The sequence below is a fragment of the Lontra canadensis genome, unplaced genomic scaffold (genome assembly GCF_010015895.1).
Source record: "Lontra canadensis isolate GAN:19392208 unplaced genomic scaffold, GSC_riverotter_1.0 scaffold2, whole genome shotgun sequence".
Taxonomy (NCBI): domain Eukaryota; kingdom Metazoa; phylum Chordata; class Mammalia; order Carnivora; family Mustelidae; genus Lontra; species Lontra canadensis.
The window spans coordinates 11,141,982-11,154,060 of NW_022630996.1; positions in this window are offsets into that span (position 1 = coordinate 11,141,982).

The following is a 12,079-nucleotide window of genomic DNA, read 5'->3' on the forward strand; positions in this document are numbered from 1 at the left end:
AACACAGAAGGTGTGAAAAGACCCAGGCCCTCCTTTGGGACTGGTGTAGACAATGCACATGCCCACAGAGATGACACCGCCATTCTAGTGACTTCTCCAAAGTGCTCCAACCAAGTCTTCATTGACAGGATGTGTGTTATGAGAGGGTCAGATTTAGGAGATGCTGAATTAGAATGAAATTCACTGGGCCACGTGTGCATACTATCTGTGGTCTTGTACCTTCTATAAAGAATTCACTCAATTAGTCAATCAGTATTTAATTCAACAGCAACAACAACAAAAAATTTGTCAGGCCAGGAGCAAGGTGTCAGATTTCTCATTGTTGCTATGTGTTTGGCAACTGTTTCACCACTGACCAAGAAGACTTTAAAACATTTTCTCTGGCTAACTACAGTCCACAAGCTTGGTCTCCAAAAACCATAGGTTTTACCATATAACCCTTTACTTATTTATGAAGATTTGACTTAAAAATGATCTCTACTTGGGAAAGAGTCCCTGCCCTTTGTGCCTCACATAGAAGACTTGGGGAATCACTAATCCACATGGGTGGTTTTCTTCTTCAGCCCTCCAGCATTAATTAGCGAGCTACCCGGAGGCATCTGTATCAAACCTCTGCTCATCTCTTTCTTGGGAAGGCTGCCCATCCTCTCTTCCCAACTGCTGCTGCAGCACAGCCTAAAAAAGCTACAGAGGAGGCTGCCAGGCCGAGTGAGAGGTGAGCTTCAGGCATCCCAAGTTAGAACTCAGAATGCACTTTCCCAGGGAAACAGAATAAATAATGGCTGGTGGGAATAGCCCAGTCCATGTAGCATTTTAAAGACTCTGTGGCTCAACCAGGCATTTGTGGAGCACCACTGTTTATAAAATTGTTCCTATGGGAAAATGTTTTCTGATCTCAAATGAATGATTTGGAAATAAACTTTGGGAACACAACCAGTTTTGCTCCAGGGGTTGTCCCATATCTGGACAGGTTGTGAAGACAGAAGAACAGTTCCCTGTCTGGTAAACTGCTGAGTTTGGAGATGCTGTAGTGCAGACTTCAATGACTTCTGAAACCAACTCAGTTGGTGACGCCTGTGCAAAGATATGACCTATGTCCAGAGATGTTTGGGGTCTGTGATCTCTACGCCCTATGGACTGTGACTCAGTGAGGCCTGTTTTAATGCACTGTCTTCCGTGGCCACTGCTGATTCAATCCTAAGCCACATTCTTCCCGCTTGTGTGAGTAATGCCTTTTGGTTAAACAGCATCAGGGCATAATGTGCAATCTATGAATAAAATAAGTACCAGCTTTCCAGAGGAAAGAAAAGTTACACTACAAATGGGGAAAATATTATCAGCAGGAAACATAGAAAGGACATGAATTTTGCATGGTTTTTAGAAGATAAATAGCTAAATATTTTTGGGTTCTGTCTTTAGAAAAAAGAAGTATGCTTCCCTAGATAAATTCTGAATACTTCATACTCAGGGTATAGTGGAAGAGCAACCTATTCAGCCTTTTTTATGCATTTGAAAATGGACACTGTGGAAGAACCATATGGCTGGAAGGATAATTTAACAAATTTCATTAGAAAAAAGAAAGAAAAAAAACATGTTGCCAATCTCTGCCATGGGAAACTTCACTTTCATAGTATTTACTTTTTCCAGAAGTCATCTGTAAACAACACTAAAAATACACATGATTTAGACAGGAAATTTTTGTGGAATCTATTTCCCACTTAGACCATCCCAGATAAAGAACAGCTTGTCTAGCATTCGATATATCTACCTAATCAAACCATAACAACTCAAAAGAGACATTTGGAAATATCTGAATGATTCGTTGTATTTTTTCAGTTCCAAATGAGTATTTGCAACCACGCAGATCAGTAGTGGGCAATTAAATTTCACTTGTAAGTCAGTTGTGAAAAGTAAAAGCAGGCCACACCTTTTTTTCATTCAAAATTAAAATCACGTCATTTAATACCACAGAGAACATACATTTTTCCAGCTTAAAATATGTTTTATTGAATAAAACATATCTTTTGAACATTTTAAAAGGCAGCAAAATCCCCCCCCTCCACACACATCTTCTTTTACTCAAATGAAGTATTTCCAGAAACTCAAGCTTAGAAAACAGTAAGATCAGCGTGGTAAATTTTGATACCAAAACTGGACAACAAGGACAGCACAAAAAGAAGGGAATTGTACTAAGTGTATTTATGATCCTAGATGAGAACAATTAGCACACTGAATCCAACAAATATAAAACAAGACACGCTCAACGCAGAGATGGTCAAAACCTAAAAATCTAGCGACATATTACTCAATGTTGGCAGTTTAAAAGTCAAGAGAAAAAAGTACCAAAAAAAGGAGAAAAACTGTTTCAATATATCAAAAATAATACTTGGTAAAATTAGCAATCACATATAGGGAAAAAAAAAAAAAAGAAGCTCTTGAAAAACCAGCAACAGACTCTTCCCAAACATATACAAAGAGAGCTTTATCAGAAAGCTATAGAAAACATCATCTTAATGGTGAAATGGTAAAAAGTATTCCCACTATAATCAACAAAAAGGCAAGGATGCCTACCATCTCTTCTACAATTAAAAAAAAAAAAATGAGCCAGAGGTCCTAACCAAGACAAAGAAAACGAAAAAGAAGAAATAAGAACTATTGGAATTAAAAAGAAAACAAATGTCTTTATTGCTATGATATGATCATGTGGGTAAAAAGTTCAAGTGAATCAACAAATATATTAGAATTAATAAAGGAGTTTAGCAAGATTATTGGAATCAAGTTCAGTATGCAAAACTCCAGAGTTCCTGTAACCAGCTGTCTCTAATTTTAAAATATAATGGAAAATAGATGATTCATATTAATAACAAAGTATGCATTACTTGGGAATAAATGTAACACAATAGTGCAAGAAAACTGCAGAGCCGGATTTAGGACATAAAAGGTCTGCATAAATGATGAAATATGTCACTTTTACCAATGGCAAACATCAAAATTATGAAGATGTAAATCTCCTTGAATTAATCTATGCATTTATTATTCCAGCTAAAATCCCTAAATGATAAACTTTGTAGAACTCAACAAAACAATCCTAAAATTTGTTTGGAAAAATAAAGATCTAAAAATAAGTACTATCTTTATACAGCAATTGTAATTAAGAAGAGTGTTATCACCCTGAATAGACAAACAGATCAGTAGAATAAAGTGGAAACCCTAGAAACAGCCCCAAGCATATACGGACACTTCTAAAGTAATAGCAGAGACACTACAGATCAGGGAGAAAAGGGTGAGCCCTTCTATTAATGGTAAGGTCACCACTGATTATGTAGAAACAGTAAAATTAGATTCAAAATTTCTACCCCACACTAAAAGAAACTAGATTACCTGAAAAACAAAACTTAAAAATGAGTAGGAAAAACTCCAGGTGAGTACTTTTATGATGAGGTATGGAAAGATTCTTCAATCATAAAAAACAGAACTTCAGACGGAAAGACTGAAAACTTTGAGGAGATGGTTATATTAAATTCATATTAAATTCACAATGCTTGTTTACGTCTGCTCCTTCCCAAACCCCATCAAAATGATAGCACAGAAATAAAAAAAAAAAATTATCAGTAAATCCTACAAGGCAAAGAATACTGGAAGGGAGTCAACACAGACTCTAGATGTCAGCCAATTTTTGTAATACGGAAAATGGCTGGTAAGTGACTTAGCAGAAGTAAGAAACTGAACTCTGGCCTGTGGAGTGGAAGACCAGTGGATGAGAAAGAAGCCAACTCCAACCTCAGAACCAGGAAAAACAAGATTTGAAGCCCTGGGAAATTCTCAGGGCGAAGGATGGAGCAGAAAGCAGGCTTGGTTGAAAATCTGAGTATGTGGGGCGCCTGGGTGGCTCAGTGGGTTAAACCTCTGTATTCGGCTCAGGTCATGGTCTCAAGGTCCTGGGATGGAGCCCTGCATCGGGCTCTCTGCTCGGCGGGGAGCCTGCTTCCCCCTCTATCTTTGCCTGCCTCTCTGCCTACTTGTGATCTCTCTCCCTGTCAAATAAATAAATAAAATCTTAAAAAAAAAAAAAAAGAAAGAAAGAAAAGAAAAAAGAAAATCTGAGTATGGAACAGTTGAAAACCCAGCTCCAGAAGCCCCCACAACCCCCTATACAACTCCGTGAACACTTCTCTTTCAATCAGACAGAAGCTGAAAGTTTTTTCTCAGAAGAGAAGTGCTGCCCTCAGAATGTCAGGCAAAGCAGTGGGTAGGGAGCAGGCTTCATACTAAAAACAAAATTTAAATGAACGTCTACTCAGTGAACACTGGAACACCCCCAGTCTCCTCACTGTGCAGGGCTCCCAGGACACAGTCTGGTTTGTCCCCTGCAGAAAGGAAACTGGAGACTTCCACTCCAGGAAAACTGGCATGCCTATGGAAAAAAGAACTCGAGGCTGAGGGACCTCAGAAATACCTAGTTCATTGCCCAAGACCCTTTCATGAACTTGTGCACAGGAATTCCCAATTGGTTGTTTAGCACCTCACTCTTAATGATGAACATCAAATTAAGGAGAGGCCTGAAAGGGAGACTTGAACAACAGAAAAAGAAACTCAAAGGAAAAAGAGGCAAGGTGAGAAACAGAAGAAAACTCTAAGAGAAACGTAATTACTATTCTAAGAGAGCTAAGAGAAGATACTGTACCCAACAAAAGATGCTTCTAAAGGGCACTTTCAGAGAAAACAAAAGAACACTTGGAAATGAAAAATACTGTGGCAGAAAGTTATAAAAATTCAATTCAAGAAATGGAAGATACAGTTTTTAAAAACTCGCCCAGGGGCGCTTGGGAAGCTTGGTCAGTTAAGTGTCTGACTTCAGCTTGAGTCGTGATCTCAGGGTCCTGGGATTGAGCCTGAGTCAGGCTCCCCACTCAGCAGGGAGTCTGCTTCTCCCTCCCTCCCACCACTTGTAATATCTCTCCCCCCCTCAAATAAATAAATGAAATCTTAAGAAAAAAAATCAGAAAATTAGGAGAAAAATACAAGATGGAAAAAAGGAGAGAAAAGAACATTACCAAATCAAACAAAACCAACATCAAAGTGTTCCAGAAAAAGAGGAAAGAGAAAACTGTTAGGAGGAGATGATCAAAGAAATAAAACATTAAAATTTCCCAAAACTAAAGGACACAAGTTTCCAGATTCAAAGGGCCCACTGAGCATCCAGTATAATGAGTGAAAACATTTTTAATTCTGAAGTTATCAAGTTCTTGGGTTATATCTTCCACCCAAAGGGAAAAAAAAGTTGGGGTTGAAACTAGAAACCAAGGCAGAAGATAAGGATCAGAAAATAGAGAGTATAAAAACAGAAAGAGACGGGGTGAAGGGTGGTCCCATGATGACAGGGAAGGAAAATTCCAAGACAACAGATGTCAAGAAAGAAACCAGTAGAGACTGGAGCAGAGGGTTCCAGGAAGAACATTTTTAGGACAGTCAGGTAGGCAGATTATACCTGATATTTTCTTGGGGAAAGCATTTGTGATAGATACACGGAAAATAAGAAATGTAATAGTGAGGTCATTATAATTGCGGGAAAAATAAGATTTTGTATGAGAAAGGAAAAGTGATCATGGTGCACTATATAGTTCAACTGTGAGAAAAATTTACACAGTCATACTAATGTAAATACTACATATTGATTTCACCAAAACAATGATGTAATTAGATTCAAAGGATAACGAGCAAGAACACGTTAGTAGGATGAGGGTGGGTAAGAGAGCTAAACCTTCATTTTGTTCAGCAAGAAATCAATAGTTAATGTCTACTATTGAAATTTTATTATTTTTATTTTTTTAAAAGATTTTATTTATTTATTTGACACAGAGATCACAAGTAGGCAGAGAGGCAGGCAGAGATAGAGGGGAAGCAGGCTCCCCGCTGAGCAGAGAGCCCGATGCGGGGCTCGATCCCAGGACCCCGAAATCATGACCCGAGCCGAAGGCAGAGGCTTTAACCCTCTGAGCCACCCAGGCGCCCCAAGAAATTTTAATAAATAGAATTAGCCTATTATTTAGGGACATGAAAACAGATATCGCCTTTACCCCCACCCCCAACAAATCACTGAACAAATATTTACTGAATGTCTACCACATGCCAGGGCCTGTTCTGGGCATTGTGAACAAAACACAATTCGATGGAGGGAGACAGATAAACACACTAACTAATAAACATATTAATGCTGGGCAGTGGAAAGTGCTCTAAAGAAATTATAAAGGAATAGAGAAAATCAGGGAAGTCCTCTGTGAAGAAGTTTTCAATGGGGAGGTGAATAAAATGAAGGAACAAGCAGTGGGGTGACATGAAGGAAGAATAAGAACACAGCAGACACTCACTAAAGAATAAGGAAGACTCCAGAGGGCGCCTGGGTGGCTCAGTCCTTAAACATCTGCCTTCAGCTCATGTCATGACCCCAGGGTCCTGGGATGAAGCCCCGCATTGGGCTCCCTGCTCGGCAGGAAGCCTGCTTCTCTCTCTCCCACTCCCCCTGCTTGTGTTCCCTCTCCCGCTGTGTCTCTCTCTGTCAAACAAATAAATGAAATCTTAAAAAAAAAAAAAAGAAAGAAAGAAAGAAAAAAGAAAGACTGCAGAGTACTTGGAGGAGGGATCACCATGGCAGATCAAACCATCTAGAGCCTGAGGACCATGGTAAGGACTTGGAGTTTTTGTTCTCAGTAGACAGAAGGTCACTGGGAATGTTGAGCAGAAAGAAAAACTCACTCTGGCTGTCCTGTGTTGAACAAGTGCTGAGACCACAAGTGTAGAAGCAGGAGGAACCGTAGCCTCCTTATGGGCAGGGGGTGCTGGCCTGGATTAGGGCAGCTGTGGTCAGGGAGCTGCGAAAGTACTGGATTTGGGGTACGTCAGGACTCACTGCTGGTTCAGAGAAGGTATGACGTGAGAAAAAGAGAAGCAGCAAGGATGTGTCTTTTCATGGGCTGAATAGCTGAGTGAGGGTGGTGTTATTTAATGCAATGGAGGCCACTGAGGGAGGTGTTGATTTGCAAGAAGGTGTGGGAATCACAGTAGACCTAATTTCAGCACGCGAAGATGACCAAAGGCATCTAAGCAGAAGTGCAGACAGGCAGTGTGATACACAATCTGATGTTTAGGGCAGAGGATGAGGCTTGAAGTATACATTTGAGAGTCATCCATTTATAGATGGTGTTTTAAACTTGGACTAAGTTACCTGGAAGAATGCAAACAGCGAAGAGAAGGCTGTTAAACTGACACCCCAACATTTAAAGCCCAGAAAAGGAGATTGAGAAAAAGCTGAGAGCCACTGCTTGGTTGCGGGGGGGGGGGGCATCAGTTATAAGAATGGGTAGGATGGAGGTTTACTGCTTTTTGTTATAAGCCACACAGTATTATTTAACTTTAAAAGTAAGGTAGGGGCAACTGGGTGACTCAGTCAGTTAAGCATCTGACTTTTGGCTCGGCTCATGATCTCAGGGTCCTGGGACTGAGCCCCTGCATCTGGATCTCAGCGGGGAGTCTGCTTCTCCCTTGCCCTATGCCCCTTCCCCTGCTCATGCTGGCAGTCTATCTCAAATGGATAAATAAAATCTTTTAAAAAAATAAATAAATAAAAATAAGGTCATTTGTGATAGACTGGATTACTGCAGCCAACTAATCACTTCCTCGTTTAATGGGATTAAACACTCAGTCCTTGCCATGTGGCTTTGCAGTGCTCCCTGTAGGAGGACTTGGCCTGTGATTTGCTTTGAATGATGGGATGTACCAGAAGGGATGGTGTGCCTGTATCAGAGTGGAAGCTTTAAGAGGCATCGCATGTTCTGTTTTTACCCAAGTGTCTGCCTTTTGCCATGATAACAAGCCCCACAGAGCGGGTTGAATGGTGCCCCCAGAAAATTCATTCATCTGGAACCTGTAAATGTGATCTTATTTGGAAATAGGGATCTTTGAAGATGTAATTCAGTTAAGGATCTTAAGATCACACTAGATTATCTTGCTGAGACCTACATCCAGCAGCAAGTATCCTTGTAAGAAAAAGGTGGGGGATTTGAGACACACAGGACACAGAGTAGATGGGGATATGAAGACAGAGGCAGAGACTGGAGCAATGCATCTATAGACCAAGGAAAGCTGAGGTCTGCAGGGACCACAGGCAGCTAGGACAGAGGCACAGAACAGATTCTCCCTTAGAGCTCCCAGAAAAAGCCAACAACTCTGTCAACACATTGATTTTGGACTCCTGGCCGCCAGAACTATGGGAGAATAAATTTCTGTTGTTTTAAGCCACCCAGTTTGTGGTAATTTGTTACAGCAGCACAAGAAAACTATTCACCCCAGATCGTGTCCACTCTTCAGCTTGGGTTCCAGACCAAGGAGACATGTGGGGCTGCACTGGGCCAGGGAGCCTAGCGGGACCAGCAGATTTGCCACTGGCCCAGCCCTTAGACAAAAGGCCTAAGAAATAAATGTTTGTTGTTACAAGCCACTGAGATTTTGTAGCAGTTTTTACCAAGAAAAAGCTAACTACTATTTGTATATATTAAGTGAGACTTAAAACTAAAGAAATTTAAAGAAAGTTTGGCTACTTTACGATGTAGAAACTTCTGTTCAACAAAAGCCACTGTATACAAAGTGAAGAGGTGAGCCAAGAGAAAATGTGCAAAGTATAAAGGATTAAAATCTAGAATATTGGGGCACCTGGGTGGCTCAGTTGGTTAAGCCTCTGCCTTCAGCTCAGGTCATGATCCCAGGGTCCTGGGATTGAGTCCCGAATCGGGCTCCTTGCTCAGTGGGGAGTCCATTTGTTCCTTTCCCCCCAGTTGTGCTCTTGCTCACTCTCTCTCTCTCAAATAAACAAATAAAATCTTTAAAAAAATAAAGTAAAATCTAGAATGTCAAAGAATGCCTAAAAATCAACTGAGATAGGAACAGAGAAGAAAGAGAAAACACAATAAAAATGGGAATAGGATACATCATCCACAGAAGAGAAAACACAAAGGTCAAAATCGTTGAAATGCTGATGCTCAACCTTATGAGAGATAAGGAAAATGAAAGTTAGAACACTGACACCAGCTCACAGCCAACAAATTGGTAAAAAAACAAAACAAAATGGAAAAAAAAAACTAAACAAAAATAAACCCCTACCATTTAATGTTGTAAAACTAAATGATGTTGTTCATGTGCAGAAAGAAATTCCTATGCATTTTTGGATCAGAAAGTAAACTGGTACATTCACTTTGTAGAGTGACTTGGCAGTGATGTTTAGCCTATGCCTTCCTTGTCTGGCAATCCCATGTTTAGGTATATCCTCTCAGGAAACTCACATTCTTTAGCAAGGAGACAAGTAAAAGGCCACTCATTGGAATATCAGCTGTCAGCACAGTACCACAAAAATGCCTCTAGCCATCAGCAGGGGAGAACCTACATAAACTATGAGGATGGACTACTAGCCAGTAGCTAAAATGAATGAATGCAATGTACTTGGTCTCAAAAACATAGTATGTGAAGAAAAAGCCAGGCGCAGCTGGACTGATTACATTCATATGAATCATTTATGGCTACAGGCAACAGCAGACTAGAACCACTCCAAATTCAACACAGTGGCTGCCTGTAAGCGAGAATGACACTGGGCACAAAAATCAAGGAACTTGAAATTTATCTGCAATGTACAAAAGAAGACCTCAAGTAATCATGACAAAATTATTACATCTATTGGTTCTGAAGTTATGTACACTGGTTGTGTATTATCCTTAGAGGTTTTTTTTTTTTTTTTTAATTAAAGAAACGGCTGTGCAAATGAGAATTCTCTCCCCACGACGATAGTATCTGGTCACTTATGTGACACTGGGAAAGGCCACTGCCCTTCTGTGTCCTCCGGGCCATGGTGCAGCTCACTCAGGACCAGTCTGACTAGCCCTGAATGTGAAGGTCTCAACTTAATCACATCTTTGTATTAAGGCTTTGACACAGTAGAATCCAGGGTTACTCTTTAAAGGCTAACACCTTAAGCCATATCCTGACCTAGTGCCTTAATGCCAATTGTTTTGTGAATCGGGTGCAGATAAAATGAGGGCCAGCTCTGGTCCATTTTAATGGGCACAGAGGGAAGGAAGAGGGGCTGGTCTCTTGGGACACCGGGTGGAAGAAGAAAGAAGGGCATGGGTTGTCCAAAGTAAGGGGGAGGACCTGAAGAAATGGAAAGAGGATGTGATCCAAGAAGACCCAGTGTGGATGAAGGAGCGAATGAGACAAATGTTACCTTTTCCCACTTCTGAGGAACAGGACTGGTCGATTCCTTCAGTCTCCCTATGGGAAATCACTGTCTCCCTATTTCTTGAGCTAGGGAGGGTAACTGGATGTGTCTATGGTTTTCACTCTATCATCAGAGAAAGTAAGATGGTTGCATCCATGGGAAATCTCTCTTGGTCTCCAGCAGGTACCTGAGTCACTCAGAGCCATAACTGGATTCTTCTCAGACAGTTGTGTTCATTCATTCATTCACTCATTCGACCAGCCTCCTAACAGGTATTACCTGCAAGGCTTCCTGTTCGGCTCCGTGCCTTTTATAATCTTGTAAAACATCACACTTGGCTTTAAAGAACTGCCGTGCTAAAGGGGAAGCTCAGACACACGCACAAGATGGACTCCCAAATGGCAGGTGCTAGGAGAGACCCCCTTGCTCTGCACGTGTTCACCCAGCTGTGTGTGCTTCCTCTTCCTGTCTCATGCGTGACGAAGGCTGTCTAATCCAACCAAGACCATGTGGTGAGAACTGGTGTTCTCTCCCAACCAGAAAGCACATCCTTCTCTCATTTCAGGGGGAAAAAAAGCCAATCTCATAATTGGCTTTGCATTGCAGACATACTTGTGAGGGGTGCAAATAAGAAAACATGTAAAATATTTGATCTATTTTGGGTGAGGTTTTGTAGCTTTGGCCTAGCAGAATGTCATCTGAGAGGCAGTGATTCCTCCTGGGGTGGGGGGGCAGATATTTTTAAGATCCAAAAAAAGAGAGGCGGGGGGGAAAGAAAACATATTTTCAAAGAGATAGCTGAGTCTGGTAATACACAGGGAAAGATGGCTGTTTGGAACAAGCCAGCTGTGTGACATCAATGCGTCTGAGGATGCCTCAGGCTCTCCTGGAGGTCTGCTTTATGTCGCAGACAGAGACTAAGCCACCTCTGCGGCCCCACTCCAGGCTCCCCTTTCTGAGCCTTCACGGGTGCCACTCAGCTTCCTCTCAACTCACACTCCCTGTGTCCTCTTCACATAGCTCACTGGCCTCTGTCTCTAAACCTGTCCCATGCTTGTGGGAAATCACCTCTGACTGACTCTAGTTTCTTCTAGCTTCGCTGTCTTTTCTTTTAGTGTCAAAATTCTCCAAATGATGAATTCATGAAGCAGCCACCCTTCCCCCTGCCCCGACTCTTCCATGACCTCACTTCTTGGGCCCTGAACATTTTGACTTGAGCTCCATCCCTCTTCTGAGAGGTTCTGCCCATGATCCCTGAGCAGCTAGACCCTTCTGCAGTCCTCCCCGGCATCCCCTAACCCTGCTGGCTGCTGACTTTATCTTTGGTAGCTCCTGCCACTAAGGACTCGCCTGTTGTCTTAATTCTGCTGGCCTGTTTGGTTTCTCTCTTGTTCTTTTCCCTCAGCATGCACATCCCCCAGTGTTCAGGCCCTACCTCTCCCTTAGAAAGAGATTATCTCTCTCTCAGAGAATAACAGCACCTACTTCACAGGGCAGATGTAAGAATTAAATGAGATAAAATGGAGGTGAAGTTGCTTTGTGAACTATAAGCTTGTTTACCGATGGGACAAACTTTTACGAAGCACATTCCCCACAATGAAGCTTTTCTCAGTCTTGGGAATACAGTGATACTGAGTAAGGTGCTGCAGCTCTTCTTCCCATGAAAGGGCCTTGCCTTTTGCTGGCAGATCCATGGACTCATGTAAGTGTGGTGAATGGGGCAGGTGTGGTCATAAAAATCTTATACAGAGAAGGTTACACTAGGCGACCCATGAGGGAGAGGTCGTTTTTATCTTAGAGGGTTTAAAAAAAAAATCT